Here is a 6,378-nt window from a genome sequence, read left to right as displayed (position 1 = left end):
TTGTGGGTGGTGGGATATCTGGTCATGCTGACCACAGATCTTACAGTGACTTTCCCTTAAGCTCATTTTGTTAAACTGTGGCTTAGCAGGGGCATCAGTATGGGAATCAGTGGGGCATCAGTAGGGCCATAGTAGGGGGATCAGCAGAGAGATCATTAGGGTCAGGGAAGACTTTACTTTCATGTCCTTTGGCTTCTGGTCTTTCAGTTATATTAATCTTGAGTAGTGCAGACCAGCACCAATGTTTCACATCAATTTGCTACATTTTATATACAGTTTATATGCTAAATAGCTTTTAAGGAGTATTTTATAATCTATTCACTGGCTGTATAAAAAGCATTTCCCTGTATATAATATTACATGTGCCCTGTTGAATTAATGAGACGTATAATAAGCTGTTGAGGTACGCAGCAGACAAAGAATCCACGCACATTTCCACTTGTTTGATGAAGGTTTCAGAATCTGATAAAAGACCATATATCACTTTAATAAAATAATACCTCCAAAAGAGCAATGGAAAAAATGATCTTTTTAGATCAAAATGGATAATGTGCATCACAGTAGCTTTTTATCACAATCGTCCATTAAAGTCCCAAAAACAGATGGCGTGTTATTCCAAAACAGATGCTATTTTGCATAGAACCACCGCATGAATATTTATGCTTAATTATTTTGTGACACTGATGAACCTGTAAGCGTTGAGATGCTCCACACAAGCCACCCTGTAACCCCAGTTAAAGATGCAGTCTGTGGTGGCCAGTGCCAACAGAACCACTCTCTCACCCAACACATGTTTTGCCCAGTGTCCTTTTGAGAAAATCCAGTACCGGCAGTAGACTGGACTGACTCAATGCAGCTGCAGAATTCTCTAAAATTGGATTGAAGTTTTGTACTGAATTTGCATTTTCTCCTAAGGGTTTATCACTAAGCGTCTGTCTGCACTATTACTCAACTGTATAGGAATTTTTGAAAAAACAGATTCTGATGTTATCGCCACTGCGCTTTTCAAGCACACACCTGCATGTGGACGCAAATGCTCAGATCACAGATGCAGGAGCAAACAGAACGGTGCCCGCTTATATGCACGGGGATCCTATCAGACATGTCAAAAAAGTCCTCCGTCTTCCAAAACTTCATCCTCCAGGATGCCTCCTTCCTCCTCCTGTTTTGACGGGCTCCAGCAGGCTTGTGCTGGGGTGACGAGGCAGCTGTCCGGATGAAGACAGCAGTGCCAGGGGCTCTTACAGCTGTCCTGTGGCGTTATCCGGACTCCGTGACTCGCCGACCGTCGGCCGTCATTAGATGGCTCAACGCGTTGCAGCCTCTGTCCTGTCCGTTAAATTGAAATGCTTCTGCACACAAGCCCAAGGCATGGACAGGACGAGAGCTTTGATCTGAGCCTGCTTGTGGTGGTTGGATAAAGTCGTCCTGATCAGGAAGCACCACTCCTGCTGTTGTGACAGCTAGCCCAGGCTTGTGGTTTCGCTTGTAATGGATAAGACCGAGACTTGGATGAGCGCGGCGATCAAGTCCCACAGTAATCTGTAAACCGGAGCCTGTGGTGCCACGGCATGCCCAGGTGGAGGTGTGTTTCCTGCATGGGGGCTCCGGGCAGTGGAGGAGGACAGGGAGGGGTGAATAGGGGCTGCCATCAGCAAGCTGGGGGTTGGAGGATGGAGGCATGGGGACGGGATAGCAGGCGTGGAGTGGGCGATTCACCTGGGCCTGTTTGTTTGGCTGCAGCTGGAGTCCATTTCTGTCGACTTAAAGCTCCCCACAAGAGCAGAGTTAGCATTCTTGTGAAAGCTGTCCCATATGAGACTGAGCTGCAAACATACACCCATGTAAGAATGAGTGTTTACACCTTCCTCTCTCTCTCTCTCTCTGCTTCTGCCCCCACACTTCTTCCCACTTTATTGTTAAACGCAGATCCACAAACTCAGCAGATACAGTACATCACAAAGCCCATGCGGTCGCTAGTAGCTCTCTGCCTCCGCCAGGCGTGTAAGGTAATCCTCTCGCCTTTGAAGTAGGTTATGGGAGGCCCCCTCTCTGACTCTGCCGTGGGGTGCCATTCACTCTCTCTGACCTTTTGGCAGCGAGGAATTATGCAGTAAGGAATATTAATATTCACCAGACCCAGGCTAATGACCCCCAGTGTTCACCATAGTATCAAGCCTTCCGTCTGATTGGCTGTGAGGTGGTCTTATTATATTGAGGGGGGCAGAAGTCAGTAGGACAGAAGCATGAGATATTAATATGTCTTATAAATTGCCCCGTGGGGGTTCTTGCTGCAACCCCCCCTCCCCCCCCCCCCCCCCCCCCCGCGTGCCACAAATGCACAAAATATTCAAACCTTTCCTCCTTCTCAGAAGGATCTGACACTTAAGTGTTATTCTGCATAGCCTCCTTTTTGCCTCTGCTTAAAACTCCCACTAACTGGCTCAGGAGGAGCAGAGTCTGACACTCTCTTTCCCACTGAGCTTGTCCATTCAGAGGAGATATCGGAGAGCCTTTAAACACACGCTGCACAAGTTAAGCCGTTGTTAGCCCCGGGGACGGGGTTTGAGGACGCATCCCGTCCTGGCCCCTAGGGGTGGGGTGGGGGGTTTAGCAGCGCTCTGGAGGTTCTGCTTCTTTGTGTGTGGTGTGATGGAAAAATACCTACACTGAAGGACCATGCACTAACGTCACTCAGGCAGAATGACACATCGGTGTTACTTTAAGTCCAATCGGACACTGGTGTCCACAGCTGCAGTGTAACACAGCTCTGCTCGTTCTTCTATGCTATGGGATGAATGAACTCTGCCTGTCTGTGTTTAAATCATTTTAACAGGAACTCAATAGGACATTTGACAGTGAAATGGACTCATGACAGCTGAAGTTGTTTCACACAATGGACACAGCTAAAGGCAATGGCATTATGGCAGTTACAATATCCTTTACTGATCTCTGAAATTTTATATATTTTCATTTTTATTACATATAAATTATACTGATCTGAGAACAGTTTAGCTGTTTCTTTTACAGCTGATCCCTCTTAAGTACCTCTGTTCATAGCGACGCAGCTCTGGGTCTGAGTGCCCCTGCCTTAAGATGTTCTCCCAGGCCTACAGCTCGGAGGTCAGAACAAGGCAGGCTCCCGGGACACAAGCTGAGATTACATGCTGCCGTAGTGCCTGGGGTGCTCGCTTCTCAAGCCAACTGACGGCAGCCCGGTGAGGACATTCCTGGGCTCTTGTGCTTTGGTCCCTTCAGCTTCCCCTGGATGTGTGATTCTTTCATCCAGAGGAGTTTTAAATGACACTCAAATAAGACTTTAAATGAGACAACGTCATGAGTGGGCTCACCCTTGGCACAGGGCCCAACCTCTGAAGGACTGGCCACGGCCGCAAGAGTTTGGCCTTTTGGGTCCAGTAGAGTTTCGGTGATCCAGCATGGTTTCAATGATCCAGCATAGTTTCAGTGATCCAGCACAGTTTCAGTAAGTGCTGAAATAACCACTTGGTTAGGTTCTTGTTCCAGTATAACTAAGTGGACCATTAGTAATCCCTAACTAGGTATTTTAAGAAAGGTGGTAGTACTTTACATTATACTACTGTTACAGTGTAACTATACTATTACATACAGCATCTGAATGCATTGTTACGCACTTTAATTAATGGTGTAGTTACACCATAATAGTGGTGGTGTAAAATAGTGAAAAGCGTTTTTGAAGCCTGGCAACATGTGGGGGTGTGGTCAGGGGTCCTCTGCTAGCTCGTGGTTAGAGCCGTTCGTCTGTCTGAGGAGGGCGTGATTAGTTTCATCCCCAGTTCCTCAGTGGGATCAGCCGTGAGAAATATTATGCCGTATGTAATACTATGCATGATGGGGAAACTTAGACTGCAGACGCAAGCAAATCCTCAAATAGATTCGAAAATTAATTTTTAATCTAGGCGATTCTCCTCCAGGTCAAATTCCTGATGTGTTTGCAAAAAAAGATTTTAATAAAACGGGAATGACCTATCTAGGATTTCAGCACATGATCCATTGGTAACAAACAGGGGCAGGGAAGTGTTGTGCAGCCGTGGTCCTTGTTCCGCAGTGACATCTGTAGTCACGGCTGTGTGGGCAGCACACGGATAATGCCGTACCTCTCCGTCCCTCTGTTTAGAAGCGCGACACGAAGATGTAGGAACAGGAATTACTGCCTGACTTCAGAGCACAACTCACTTTATTGCTTTCACTGAAAGGATATAATCACTGCTGCATACAATTCACTTAAAACTAACAAACAAGTAAGAAAAAAAAATGAAATAGGTATAATGTGTCTGTAACCTGTTTCGGTTTTGTCATTTTTAAAAATGTTACCAACTATTAGACATAAGTCAAGACATAAGATTTTAATAAGTGGTTTGAAATATAGGTAATATGGGGTTTAATAGGATTAATTTCATAATAACCTTTCTTTTCAAACTGGCCGCAAAGAAAAAAAAAAGTATTTATATATATATATATATATATATATATATATATATATATATATATATATATATATATATATATATATATATATATACACTGCACTCTCCTTGAAGTTTAAATTGCTCCCGCTAAATACAAATGAAACTAGTTAACAGCTGTGGGTAAACAGAGCGTTAGATACTAACAGCACTCCTGCCCTTTTACAGAACGCTGGCCAATCCTATGCATAATCCTCCTTCGCTAATGTGACTACTGTGTTGATCAACATTAAACTAGTTATACTACACCCAAGCGAAACAGAAATAGAAAAATAACACAAAGTTTATTCATTTTGAATGGATTGATATCAGCGCTACTTCTAAGGTACCCGTCAGTGAGAGGTCTAACGATCAGGCATGTGAGTGTAAGTCTGCCTAACCCCAGTGTGTGTTAATTAGCTGGCTCAGGCGGCCTGCGGGCTCGGGGCTTGCCCGTGTGCTTAATTGATTGATTGGGCAGCGTGTGTGTGTGGCTCCTCGGCCTGCTCCCATAGCTCACCCAATCAGTCACCGGGCTGTTGCCGCGGACAGCAGCACTACATTACAGCCTCGTTAGCCCACCGCTCTCCTAAGCCCCCTCCCCCGACTCTCAACACACACCATTATCAACTCCCACAAGTCTCTCTCTCTCTCGATCACCTCTTCCACCCGTCTCTATCTGTCTGTATCTCTCTCTCTCTCTCTCCCTCCCTCAGGTGTGTAGGGCCGAACCTTTTCTTGAACTGAGAACAGCGCTTTAACGGACACTCGTCCCATAAAAGGTTTCTGGTGAGAGAGTCCTGAATGCTTTGGGGAATGGTGTGTTGTACGGTGGTAGTGCGTTGGTCTTGTCGGGATGCATCCGTGATCAGAAGACAGTATAATCGGGGCGACTGAAAAATACAACATACATTGAAAATCACCCAGCTATTATCCAAGCCTCAAATTCATCCGAGACTCTCACTCTGTCTCATTTTAAAATAAAAGATATTTGATGAGCAGTAAATTTTTATAGTTACATTCTGAATTCAATTTGATGCGATATCTAGGCTAATAAAACAGCAAATAGATTGAAGAAAGAGCTTTTATTATATAAAGAGTTTTTATTGCTTTCCTTTTGTTATCCCCGTTAACCGTGTCCGCATGCCTAGCACCTTTTACAAAGCAAACACGTAGTGCTGCGGTGAGAAAAACTGTCAGGATTTGAACGATTTATGACTTCTGCCGAATAGATGCGCCTATGTAAAGTCACCAGCCAAACTAAACGAGGTGCTAACCACGCCCCAAGTGTGTCTGATTATGAAGCTAATAAGCCACCTGGCCGAGGTGAGCGGGGCCACGCCTCCACAGCGCCTCACCTGCCCACTCTGACTCGTCTGAGTGACCAGCGCTTAACTTCTTCTTTTTTGGACTCCCCCCTCTCCCTCCTCATTCGTCCTCGGGCTATTCCCCCCACCTCGTCTGTTGCTCAGACAGAATAAGAAATTCCGGCGATCAGAAAGCGCAGATCAAACGGCGCCTCGGCTGAATTCGCTGTCAGAATAAAACCATTTGTTCCTGTGGATCACTCGTTCCCGGACCTCTGCCTCCTTCAAGCGTGTGTTTAATGCGCTTTCAGCGAACTCCTCCAACCCGCCCACCCCCGTCCTGTCTGCCACGGCTCATTTCACCAAACATGGCGGCTAGCTCGCCTGCTCAGTATGCGTCTGTTTTTATTTAAGCTCGATTTTTTCATGTGTTTGCGGAAAGACAAAGTGATCGCGTCTGTTGTTCAGACCAAAAAAAACAACGTAATCTCTCTCTCCCTCTGTGTGTGTGTGTGTGTGTGTGTGTGTGGGGGGGGGGGGTTAGATATGTGATTAAATGCGAAAGATGCGCAAATGTTTTACATGCT

This window comes from Electrophorus electricus, chromosome 3, assembly GCF_041902795.1.
Source record: "Electrophorus electricus isolate QZ-2024a chromosome 3, ASM4190279v1, whole genome shotgun sequence".
Taxonomy (NCBI): Eukaryota; Metazoa; Chordata; class Actinopteri; order Gymnotiformes; family Gymnotidae; genus Electrophorus; species Electrophorus electricus.
The sequence above is the reverse complement of the archived record's forward strand: the minus strand, read 5'-3'. Positions refer to the sequence as shown.